Raw genomic sequence first — 13,755 nt, forward strand, 5'->3', positions numbered from 1 at the left:
GAAAAATCGTCAAAACAAAAAATTCTGAATCATTGCGTGGCATTCCCAATTGATTTAAAGACATTTCAATTTTTCGCGTATACAAGGGTTTTAATGTTTTGGTTTTATTTTCGTTTCAATATTGATCTATCATCGGAATGACGCCACTAACACTTTTCTAAGTGTGAATTAAATTATGTTTGTTTATAAAATACAAATGCATTTCTTTGCTTGAAATAATTTCTGTGCGCGTGAGTACAATTGTGATTTATTTCCGAGAAAATTGTATCACATGTACATCGCCGACCATTATTTTTGGTCAGCGTTTTTGATTTTGGAACTGAAAATAAATTGCATAAGAAGGAATACATTTCTAATGTTTCTTCTAATTATACTAGAAAAATAAAACGAATGCCTTGAAGAATAAAGTATTAGCCTAACTGATTAAAGCACTTCATACGTCGTCAGGAAAATGGCATGCAATTGGCATTAATATAACGGTATGGATTGTAGTCTGTCTTTCAAACGCTTAATAAAATTCGATACACAAAACACTTTCTTAATTGGTTTTTAATTTGTTTATTTTAAAGGAGTAGAGCTCGCAGATTCGGCAGGACTGATTTGTTCATATCCTCATTAGAGAAAACAAACTCGTTTTGTCGCTATTTAAGCCACTTTTAACTTATTCCTATAAATAGACTATATATGTGAGTTATGATTTTGAACGAAATATTGGGATGTGTGAAATTTGGACAAAATTGGGCACTAAATTTAAAGTTTATGATAGTTATCAATATTAAAAATGTTGATAAAAAGAGATTTTTATAAAAAATTGCCAAAAAAAAAAAAAACTAAAAATTTACAATCTGTCTGTCCGCCTATGGAAATCACCTCAAACGGGCAAAATTTGACTCAAATTTATTTTAGGTCGGCAGATCTGGGACGCATAGATCCACAAATTTTTATCACAGGTACATATTTTTATTTTTTTATATTTATGGGAAAATATTTTTTTCTTGCTTCGAAAGTTCACTGATTCGAAATATAAAATATAAGTATCAGCTTATGGAAAAACGTTTCAAACAAATAGTCATATGATGGTATATTTTAAGAGGTTCGGGTGCAATACAAGAAAATCCATAGTTTCATACCGGAACTTTTTGAAAACCCTTAAAAAGCCGAAAAGGGGTCCATTATGGGGCTATAAGAACTATATACCACATTATGATCTGCACTCTTGTTTTTCCATAATGGCATCACACATATGTCAATTTATATTTCAGCGCTTAAGATATTGATAATAGACGTTATGGCATGGACTCCTCTAATGAGTGTCCAACTAAAAAAGTGTATTAATAATCTCTCTTCGCCCCGGCCGAAAGTTTGATGGTTTCTCCTTTGGGATATATGGTCAATAGTTTTCTTTTTAAGTTTAAGAGTTTCTATAAGTAGCCAACTCCGCCTACGCGATCAATAGTATTTCTAATCTCTCATCGAACTACGTTTATGGATCCTAGGTCTCTTTGGACCAAATCCATTTAGGGACATTTGAAGTCGATCTAGCGATGTTCGGCCGTCCGTCTGTCTCTCTAGTGCGGATGATAACTTTCGAATGAGGTATCCGATTTGGTCCAAACTTTGTACATCGTAATATTATTGTCAAACTTCGAGTTCGGAGATGGATAAAATATCGGCCCACTCCTTCTGATACCTCGCCCACAAAAAAGTCAACATTTTCATAGAAAAAAAATTAGCTTATAAAACAGGAAAGGATAATCCAATTTTGTCCTAATTTTGCAAATTCTAATGTTTTTATCAGTCCTAATCAGGTGCGACTCTATCAAGTACCTCCCCCATAAAGGGTGAACATTTTGAATAATTATAACTCTTACAAAAGGTGACATAAGATCCCGATTTTCTTCAAATTTGTCACTTGTCAGCATTTCAAGCAATAGAACATCTGGCAGGTAGATGGAATATATTGGGCAAATACTTCTGGTATCTCCCCCACAACAAGTCAGCATTTTGATTAAAACGCGAAATGAGCATTCGATTCCTTTCAAACTCTGCACATCAAAATAATTCTATTAATACAACATCTGGTGTGAAGATGCGATATATCGATCCACCTTATCCACAAAGGGCCAATATGTTGAATAACCATCAAGCTCATATATACCAAATAAGCATCAGATTCTCTTTATTTTCCCTGGTGTGAAGATGGAAAAAATCGGCTCACTCTTCTGGTACCAGCCCCATAAATGGGGGGGGAAAGTTTTGAATAACAAAAAGCTCGTAAAATGGCATCCGATTCTTTTCAAATTTCACAAATCCCCATATTTTTATACCCTTCACCTTGGAAAGGAGGGTATATTAACTTTGTCATTCCGTTTGTAACATCCCTAAATATTCGTCATAGACCTCATAAAGAATTTATATTCATAATCAGAATAAAATTCTAAGTCGATTTAACGATGCCCGTCTGTCCGGTCCTCTGTCTGTTGAAATGACAATACAGCCTTTATTATTTAATCTAGAACAGAACAATTTTTAGCAGAAAAATTTGTATTATGTCTAGGACGGTTGGTATTGAAAACGAGATATATCGGTCCACGTTTTGGGTATAGTCCCCATATGATTTTTGCCACATTTTTTCACGAAATTGTCTTAAAATTGGTATATGTAGGCCATAATAGTTTCTACCTCGTGTGGCGGAACACACTGTGTATAGGTCCCCATATAACGATACCTCCCGATATTCGGTATATTGCCACATCTTTTCGCGAATTTGTCTAAAAATTGGTATTTGAAGGTCATAATGGGTTCTACCTCGTGTGGCGAAACATTCCATATATAGTTCCACATTTTGGTAAGTCCCCCATATAACGGTACCTTCCGATATTCGGTATTTTGACGATTTTTGCCACATTTTTTCACGGACTTGCTAAACATTGGTATTTGTAATTCATAATCTGTTCTAGCCCGGTTGCAGAACATTGAATATTTAGTTCCACGTTTTCCTATAGCGTACATATTACGACACCCACAGATATTTGGTATTATTATAATCCTAGTCACATTTACACACATAATTGTTTCAAATTCGGTATTTTAGAAGACAATCCTTGAAGAATAAAATTTTCCATAGACGTTCCCGTTTTGGTATGGCCCCATATAACGGCATTACTCACACGCTTGAATTCAGATACTTCTATATAAAAATGTTTCCTTTACTCAAAGGTAGAGGGTATTAAAAGTTCGGCCCGGCCGAATTTAATGTTTTTTCACTTGTTCTAATGTAAAGATGTTAGATATCGGCCCAATATATCTACTTTCCTCATAAAGGTATTTCTCCCACTAGGAAATATTTTTTCTTTATCAGGATACAAATACCTACCGTGATAATAATATAAAAATAATCCGAGCATCAACATAAGCCATATAAAATAAAGGTAGCACCCGATTTAAAGTATGTTTTGGATTTGATTTATATTTTTGATATTCTGATATTCGACTGACATAAAATAAGGAAACCATAATGGAAAATTTTATTCAATTTTGAAGATAATGAGAAAAACATAAATACAACTTAGATTTATGTTTTTTTCTACTTGTTCTTATATGTATGTAGCATATTAATATAAGCTTCCGTTTCCGTCGCCGCCGGTTAGCTTATGATCTTGCAATGCGAAGAAAAAACAAAGTTCTTGGGCAATGTCGTCAACAAAAAAATAAGAAAGAATCACAAAAACAAAAAAACAAAACTCAAACCACTATTAATTATTATTTATACAAATTAAAGCGGTAAATAAATATATGTAAGTAAATTTGTATTTGCAATGTACTAACCGTGAGTGTTTAGTAGTTATGAGCAACAACTACTGGGGATTTCAATGATATTTTAATTTAAATACCAGTGACAGCCAGTGAGTACTTGAATAAATTGTAAATAATTCTTTGGTTGATGTTGTTGCTGTTCTTGTTGATTTTTTTAATAAATTACTTTTGTTATTGTTGCAAAAAAAAGGAAAACATCTACCGAAAATACTCTACTGTGTGATTTCAGATTTTGATGCTATGCAATTTAAAAATTAACACATCTTTTTTTCGTAAGGTGTAATATACGTAAGCAAGCAATTATTTCGAGACCACGAAAAGTGTTAAGTAAATATTGAATTTGTAAATATTTTTTTTGTTGTTGGTTTTTTTTTCAAAATTTTCTGATTTTTTGGATCTCAATTATATATGAAAAAGTTAAGGAAGGAGAAAAAACTTTGCACACTTCCGCACCGGCACAATTTGAATTTATTTCCAATCGCTTTCGAAAGAAATAAACTTTTCAAAATTTATTATCACTCAAGTGTCACCGTGAGTAGCAGGTGTTGTTTGATCTGATTTGTTTTGACGTTCTGACCTCTTTACACCCAGAACAATTCTTTTCGCGCGTTATATATTTCGATTTCTTTATCGACTTGCGTTCGGAGCGGTAAGTGTACGTTTTGGCCGTGCGTTAACGACTAAATCCATATAGCGACCGCTTCATTGGTTTTAAACTCATACGGAAACTCTTCGGCAATGCAGAGCCAAAAGCCACTGTCGCTGGTTCCGCAGGCGTTGCGATTACTACGCTAAAGCGACAGCAACGTCGTTCGCCGTTGAAAATTTCACATCATTGTTACAGTAACGGCTAAAGCTTAAATTAAAGCTAGCCGGATAAAATCAAAACATTTCTTTCCAGTAAACAGTCTGAGGTTTATACAGGGTTGCCACCGGAATTAGGTGAAAAGTGCAAATTTGGATTAGTCGTCGTTTGCAATATTTGAAAATTTTGTTTAAAATTCCTCAGATAAAGCTTTCTTTATACCCTACAACACTGTTTTCGGGGCATTATAAGTTGATTAGGCCATAAATTACGTAACACCTGGAAATATTGGCTCAAGACATAGGATAATATATATGGACCCTCTTATCTCGCCGAGCTAATGAGGTCTATCCATATAAAATTGTAATCCATTTAAAAAGGACATTTTGCCTGTAATCTCAAAACAAGCTCACTTATATCACTTAGTAAGTCCGACTTAAGAATCGTGGTGGACATACTGACTGGTCAATGTAGTATCAGAAATCTGACCTCAAGATGGGAAAAAAGTGGTCCTGACTACATTTACAGTATATGTAAAGACGGCGATGCGCCATGTTATCCAACAAGAGTCATGGGCTATTTGGCAGGTGGGAGTGGTTCTTCTCAGACATAGATCTCATCATAACTTATAAGTCTTTCAAAGGCATTCCCTGGCTAGACAGACAACGAATCCTATTAAAATTGGTGATAATCGGTACAAATTTAAATATACAGAATGAGATGAAAAAACCGCAACCAAATTCAGACTGCTGTCTATCTAAGCTACTCGCCCGACATCTGTTAAAATTATTCCAGTGACAGCTCATCGTATTGTTTACAAGCGTGCAAAAGCATTTTGGTGAGAATTTTTTAGAAAAAAAAGTTATCCGTGATGGAATTTAAGCGTGATAGTGTGAATTCTTTATATTTGGCTAGAAAACCATAGGTGGCTATGGTTAGAGCACTACAGCATTTAAATGTGAATAAATCTTTTGTGTCTCATACCATCGCTCGTTACCGTGATACTGGTAGCATAGCCCGATGTCAAGGAAGTGAACGGAAGAAAACAGCAACATCAGCAGAAATATTGAAAAATGAGCTCGGGGTAATGTCATTGAAATTCCAAAAAGTGCAAGAACTTACACCGCAACAGAAAGAACATAAGCTCAAAAGAGCTAAAGAGTTGCTTCGCTTGGCCTAAAGTGGTGAACTGCCGAATTTGGGTTTCCCGATGAGAAAACATTCGTTGTCCAGCTGTTTGTAAACAAACAAAATGATCGTGTTTACTTGCCAAAGAGGTCAGCTGAAAATATGCACATTCGGTTGGCCACCAGAACTCAAGCGCCTTCCATGGTGATGGTGTGGGCCTCCATAACTGCCGATGGTCGCTCTCCGCCTGTATTAATCTGAATGAAACCGTGGCATCTGAATGAATACTGAATATTATCGCGAAAATATTCTGGAGGGTGTATTAAACCCTTGGGCACGCAAACATTTTTGCCGCAGACCTTGGACATTCCAACAGGACCATTGCACTCAGCACGCGCCACCCAAGAATGGTTACAAAACGAGGTTCCTCACTTCATTTCCAGCGCACAATGGCCACCAAAATCTCCTTATACTAATCCGTTGGATTATTGTGTCAGGAGTATTTTAGAAAGCAAGGTTGGCAATAAAAAATACCAAAGTGTCGATCACCTCAAGCAAGCGCTTCGCCGGGAATGGGCCAAATACCGCAAAGCAACATTCGGGCGGCGTGTGGCGGGCGGTTTCATTGGCCGTTTGTAGGACATAATTCGTACCAAAGGTGACCAATTCGAACATATCTAAACTTATTCTAAAAGTTGATGCTATTTCCGAGATTTTTTGCTTTCATTCAATAAAATTTTAAAAACAAATGTAAAAATTATAGAGTTTGACTTTGTTGCAGTTTTTTTATCTTACCCTGTATATAACAAAATATTCTGTCGTGTAATGATAATTATAAATTCCAGAGATATTTAAGCAAACAGATTAAAAATTGCCCGTCTGTATTGGGGGTGTTTAAATATTTTCAAAGATCTGAAGTTATTTTATAAGGTTATACGAAAATAAATTTGTTTTTTTTTTCTTTCATAACCAGGGTTTATGGTTATGATCAATTACCAGTATCCCAAAAGTAATGACAAAACCACACATTCTGCATTATTAATAAGACAAAAATTATGAGTTATTCTCGGAAAATTACAACAAAATGACTTTTCAGTCAGACCAAGTAATTAATTGTCTTAACATAAGATGAGTGCTCATTTACCTCCATAGTTCAACCTCTCTATCTGGCAAAGAGAATAACAAAAAAAAAAAATAAAAATAATAAATAATTATAAATTTTAAGTTCTAAAAACACAATAATTGCTGTTTTGTACTTATTTTTTTGGCATTCCGTCTATAGAGAGTTGTAGATAGTTTTCAAAAATTACATTCCGCAGAAAAAATGGAAATGGGAAAATGGAAAAATTGATTAGAAATAAATGTTTAATCGTCCCTACCATTATGGACTGGGCCAAATTAAAAATAATACGATTGAATATTGAGGGTAAAATGTTGAAAAAATTGAAAATCGGCAGGGGCTATACCTAAACTAGACCGATTCATCTGCACTTACATGAATTTGAGTTTGGAATGGATAAACATTAAAGTTTTAATAATCATTAAATCTGACCATTGGAAGAACCATAATTATGCCCCTTCAAAGATAGTCAAATCCTGTTCTGGTAATCCCCAAAATTCCGTCATTTCAGTTCTAGAATTCACCAAAAATGTTATCCTCAAAAATCCTAAAAAAAAAATATTTATAAAAATCTATTTAAATATTCATAAAACTTCACAAAAGAATATTTTTTATAACAAAGTCAAAAGCACCACACTGCGTAATTAAATTTTGCTATTCTTAGAACGAATAAATAACCCGAGTTTTTAGTTATTAAGAAATTAAATTTAACTCCATCATATGGCAATACTGGCTTGCTATTTCTCTCACTCGTTCGTTCTCTTTGGCCCGCTCAATGACGTGTGAGTTCGTTGTCGCACGATAGCTATCATATGGAAAATAGCCACAGATATTTCAGATATGATGTGATCAAATCTAGGTGACTGACTAACTGACAGTGTGAGCGATTGTACTTGCTTTACATGAAGATATCTAATTATTTGAACCCCCTCCCTGGTGCTGCTGTTGCTGCCATGACAATGGCATGTAAACTATGTTTGTATGTTGTGTGCGGAAATGTGAAATTAACCGATACAGAATTTAACACCTTCAAGTGTTTTTTGGGCAAATTGTAGTAAATTGGGTAATGGCGCCCAACCAAATACTTAGGTTTAATTTAAATATGGAATTTAATAATTAGTTAAGTACCCAACAGGGTGAAAAGTGTTTTTGTGACCGGGGGGTTCAAGGACAAGGTATAGCGTTCATATTATTTGGGGTGGATTAAATGAGAATTGAAATTGATTTGAAAGTTAACAGATATTAAATTCTATTAACTCTTAATTATTATATCATTGTAATGGCAGAAGAAACAGTGTTTAAACTTGGCTAATAAAAATATTGGGACCTGCTAAATATAAAGAAACTCAAATTTTTATTTTCAATTCTATGCGAGGAGGTATCAAAGGGTCACATTCCTTGTTGAGGGAAATATTAAGATATACCAAGTTTAAATGGAATCGCTGACTTGTAACTTGTATTAGTAGAAATATTGAGATGTGTGAAGTTTGAGAAGAATCGGATGATTAAAATATATTTACAAGAGATCTTGTGTTAATAGAAATATTGGGATGTGCGAAAGACATGTTAGACCCTAGCCTCTTTGAACCAAATCCGTTCCAGGATATTTGGAGTCGATCTAGCGATGTCCGTTCATCTGTCTGGCTAGCTGGCTGGGGCGCACGATAACTCTCGAAGGGATTATCCGTTTTGATTCAAACTTCATACATGGTAATATTATTGTCAAACTTATACCGCGTTCGGAAATGGTTAATATCGGTCCACTCCTTCTGGTACCTCCCCTACAAAATGTTAACATTTTCAAATAAAATAGTTTACTGCACATAAAGAGAAAGGATAATCCGCTTTTGCTCCAACTTTGGAAATCCTAATATTGGCATCAGTTGTAAGTCAGGTGCGAAACTGGACAATATCTGTCCACTCCAAAAAGTACCTCCCTCACTGTCAAATTTTAAATAATTATAACTCTTACAAAATAAGACGTAAGTGTCCGATAGTTTTCAAATTACACACATCTCAATATTTAAACCCTACACCACATAGTGGTAAGGGTATTATGTCTTTGTACATTTGTTTGTAAGCGGCAGAGAGATAGACGCATAGTTACGTTTGAGGATAATCATAGAATCACTTTCTGATTCGATTTATGCATGTCAGTCCGTCCATGTATTTTGTGAACAATTTCGGGTTAATTGTGTACCAAATGGCCAATATAAGTCCAAATGACCTGAATTGTGGCACATCCGACTAAAATAGCTATAGCTCCTATATATAGGTTTCGTGTTTAAGTCCCCCACATTTGTAATAGCACCCCACAAGAATGATGTTTGGTATCAGATATCAGATACAGCCCAGAAATGCCTACCAAATTTTATCAAGGTCGGTTCAGATTTGGATATAGCTCTCATAAATCTTCAAACGATTTCAGTAATTGTGCGCCAAATAACCAATATCAGTCCAAATGACCTGAATTTTAGTATATCCGACCGAATTCAGTCTAGAAGCAAGTACATCAAATTTGGTGAAAATTGGTTCAGATAAAGCTATAGCTCCCATATATATGTTTCATCCTCATATTCTTAATATGCATTCGACAACAATGATATTTGGTACCAGATATCTTATAGAGCTCGGAAATACGTTTGTAAAATATATTCGAGATGGACTAAGACTTGGATATAGCTCCCATAAATATCTTTAATCCTATTTCAGGTTTATTGTGCAAATAATGGTTAATGTCAGCCCGAATGGAGTGAATTTCGGGACGTACGTTTCCATTTTGTGGAACTAGGCTCCGATATATATTTTTATACCCTACAACACTATGTGTTGGGGGTATTATAAGTTTGATTGGGCGAGAATTTATGTAACACCTCGAAATGTTTGTTTCCCATATAGGAAAGTATATATGGATCTTCCCAGCTCGCCGAGCTGAGTCGATCTAGCTATGTATGTCCGTCCGTTCGTCTGTCCATGTTAATTTGTAATCACGCTACAGGTCGCAATTATGGCCCTATCCTAACGAAATTTTACTCGAAGGTGGAGTTAGGGTCAGAATAGAAGCCTATTTCTTTTGGGGATGATCGCCAAATGTTTAAGGGTTGAAATGGACCAAAAACTGAAAAAATGTAGGATTTTGCAGTAGCTATACAGGTCGCAATTATAGACCAATCGACGAGGAATTTCGTATGTAGCTAGAGTTTAGGGCGGGGAAGAAGCCTACCAATTTGGGTGGTCATCGGATAATATTTAGCGGGTAAAATAGACCATATCTTTTTTGTTGAAAAATTCAAAATTTTTCATTAAACAGCGAATATTTTAAATCCCGGCGAAATCACAAAGTCATGACAAGGTTACTTCGAATCTTTACATTGATATTAACATACAACAAATCGGATATATAGCAAAATATGTGCGATATATATGTCTATCAAACAAGATATGCTTAAAAGATCTCATATATGTCGAAAACGGCTGAACTGATTCCGACAGTTCTCATTAATTCAGAATGGCCTCTTGGCAGGAAAGTAAAAACGTCTAAAAAATCGCATAAAAATATCTCTCTAAAGATAAAAGTATTGATTTTGTAACATTTTTCATATTTTTTCAATTTTGTCATATTTTTGGCATATTTTCTTTTTGAACTAAACATTTGGTAATATTTCTACAGCTAACAAAACTAAGTAGTTAGGATATCAGGATATCATATACAGATCGCATTTATGGCCCGATCCTTACGAAATTTTGCATGGGGATAAGATGAGGGTCAGAATAGAAGCCTACTCTTTTTGGAGATAATCGCCATATATTTAGGGGTTGAAATGGACCAAAAAACTGCAAAATTGTCAGCAGGTCGTAATTATCGCCCGATCCTCACGCACATTTGAATGGGGGTTACCGGACGTTGCAAAAGCCAAGCAGTTTTGGATGGCCATCCAAAAATATTTAATGTGTAAAGGAGTTTGCCAACTTTTGTAGACAAAATACGAAAATGTCCATTCCAGTGACTTTTTGGAGAATTCACAAATTCAGGAAAGACGCACTTTTGACTATTTCGATAACGCTCATTTCGTTGAAGAATATAGTCAAATGTCTGTATCTCATATAGATGTGTTTCAGTCAAAAACCAATAATAAATGTTAATCTTTTGCCACTTCTGAGAGATTATAGGTCTTTGGGAAATATTGGTTACCAATAAATTGGAAATGAGCAAATTAGTTTAAGTTGCTATTATTCGAAATTAGAGAATGAAACCTGATTGTTTTCTTTTATTATTTGTCACAATATCTTGTGGAATTCTTTCGAGTATCTTGTCTATATAAACTGTATCATTTATTGTAGTGTTGTAGGGTATTCAACGGCCGGCCCGGCTCGACTGTAGCCTTTGCTTACTTGTTTTAATATAATCCTACTCAAAGTGATATCATGTACTCTATAGCAATGTTATTTGGTAGAAAAGGTAAAAAGGTCTCCTTCAAATTTAGTGAAAATCGATTTAGAATTGGATATGCCTCCCATATATTGGTTCCCTCTGAAACCAAAATGTAACTGCTCTAAAGCCAAATATTGATAGGTGGTATAATCTACTTTAAATAAATTCTTTTGTTACGGGAGCTCTACTAATTATGCATAGTGGTGTAGGGTATCATATAGTCGGCCCCGCCCGACTTTTGACTTTTCCTTACTGGTTCTTTACTGTGATTTGTAGGTGATGATGACCTTAAACCTTCTAATTCTGCATTCTCAAGTAAAGTTACTTCGTCAATCACAATTTGATTAATTAATTGATATTTGCATTTGTAATAAGCGAAAGTGCTGGGTAGTTCATCTTTCCACATTTTTTCCCACAATTTGATTTGCAATGAATTCTAAATCTTAGTCGTCTATTCATATGAGTTATAAATACAATTACTTCCTTCTATGAATTATCTTTGCAAAAAAAATATTATTGTTCTGTATGAGGCTAATGGTTAACTTGACTAACTGGAAATACCATCCATCACCCATACATGTGTATGTGTGTGTGTGTAGTTTGTCGATCGAATTCTAAATTAAAAAGTTATTCTGTCATTAAATTCGTGTTGACTTTTATGACGTACATACGTTTACACATACAAAGTATTTCAAAATTGAAGTGGTAATTTATATTCATTGCATGTAATGGCCTATAATTACCTATGTGGATTTTTTATGAAGAAATCAAAGCAAAAATAAGAAATCAAATCAAAGATAAAAAATTTGCAATAAACTGCTGTTTTTCTTTGCTGTGAGTGGGGGACATATCAATCGAGCCATTTCGTTTTGTTATATTTTACAAATGTTTTGTTTGAGAACTCCAGGAAGACAGAAATGTCGTAAACAGGTTCATCCCACAAGTGCATTGCCAAAAAATTGTGAGATGAAAAACTGCAAACAAATTCAGACTGGCTCGTGAGCTAAGCATATCGCAATATTCCATTCGCAAATATTGAAAAATGAGCTCGGGGTAAAGCCATTGACAATCCAAAAAGTGCAAGAACTTACACCGCAACAGGAAGAAAATAGACTCAAAAGAGCTAAAGAGTTGCTTCGCTTCGCCGAAAGTGGTGAACTGCCGAATTTGGTTTTCTCCGTGGCATCAGAATAAATGCCGAATATTATCGCGAGAATATTCTGGGTGTATTAAAGCCTTCAGCACGCAAACATTTTGGACGCACACCTTCGACATTCCAATAGGACTCAGCACCATCGCACCCAGCACACGCCACCCAAGAATGGTTACAAAAAATACCGCAGATCAACATTCGGGCAGCGTGTGACGGTTTCATTGGTCGTTTGAAGGCCATAATTCGTGCCATAAGTGATCAATTAGAAAAAATCTAAACTTATTCTAAAATTTGATGCTATTTCCGACATTTTTTCATTCAAAAAAATTTAAAAAGGAAATATAAAAATTATGGCATTTGATTTTGTTGCAGTTTTTTATCTCATCATGTATATACTTCATGGGGTCTACGACGAATATTTAGAGGTGTTACAAACAGAATGACAAATTTAATATACCCTCCTGTAACAGGTGGGGGTATAAGAGTAAGCAATTTTGCCTTCTATATTTATAGGATTAACTCATTATTTCTTAGCTTCGTGGACAATGGACAATGTTCTGCCACAATAGGTAAAACCAATTATGAGCTGCGATTTCGAAATTCCAATACGTTAGAAACTGACGCTAAAATAAACAAAGTATCGAATATGGGAATGTACTAAAGGAAAACGTGGACCTATACAGACCATTTTGTGGCACAGAAAATGTAATCTATTAAGAGCTCCAGCCTCAAAATGGCAGTTATAGTTATATTGAGGTTTTACGAAAGCATTGGCTTACATGAACAATGTTTTGCCGCAATTGGTCAATCTCATTATGAACTCCGAATAACAAAATTTAAAGCTATTCGCTGGAATCATCAAAATACCGAATATTGGAAGCTATCATATGGGGGCTACTGGATAACATCTTCGAAGAGGCAAGTGACTGTGCTCAATGCAAAAGAAAAGTGAGCAAAAGCTAAAGCTGCGCGGGGCCGACCCTGTGACACTCTACAACACTATAACTGTATAACCATTTTGATCGACCCCCACAACGGGTCAAAATTTTGAATCGTCATGAAGCTCGTAAAAAGCGGAACGAGCATCCAATTATCTTAAAATTTCACACATCCCAATATTTCTACTAAAACTAAATCTAATGTGAAGATGAAATATATAGGACCATTTCTTCTGGTACCTCCCCCAAAAAGGGTAAAAAAATTTGAAAAATAATATCTCTCATGGAATGCGAAAAAAATACGATTGTCTTCAAATTTCACATATCTTAATATTTTTGTTAACACAAGATCTGGTGTGGAGA

General features: G+C 34.9%; 1 protein-coding gene across 2 annotated transcripts in view; it reads right to left on the reverse strand.

The window, feature by feature from the left end:
• The window catches only part of LOC101892538 (proton-coupled amino acid transporter-like protein CG1139), a 31,024-nt gene extending 26,422 nt beyond the window's left edge, over positions 1–4,602 (reverse strand). The window contains exon 1 of one of the 2 annotated variants that reach the window (XM_059125983.1): positions 4,394–4,602. The gene's annotated coding sequence lies outside the window, so the exon portion shown is untranslated. Of the gene's footprint in view, positions 1–3,828 lie in introns of both variants that reach the window. The other variant, XM_005176139.4, reaches the window with a different exon arrangement.
• Positions 4,603–13,755: the final 9,153 nt, after the last annotated feature.

Source organism: Musca domestica, unplaced genomic scaffold (genome assembly GCF_030504385.1).
Source record: "Musca domestica strain aabys unplaced genomic scaffold, Musca_domestica.polishedcontigs.V.1.1 36, whole genome shotgun sequence".
In the NCBI taxonomy this organism is placed as follows: Eukaryota; Metazoa; Arthropoda; class Insecta; order Diptera; family Muscidae; genus Musca; species Musca domestica.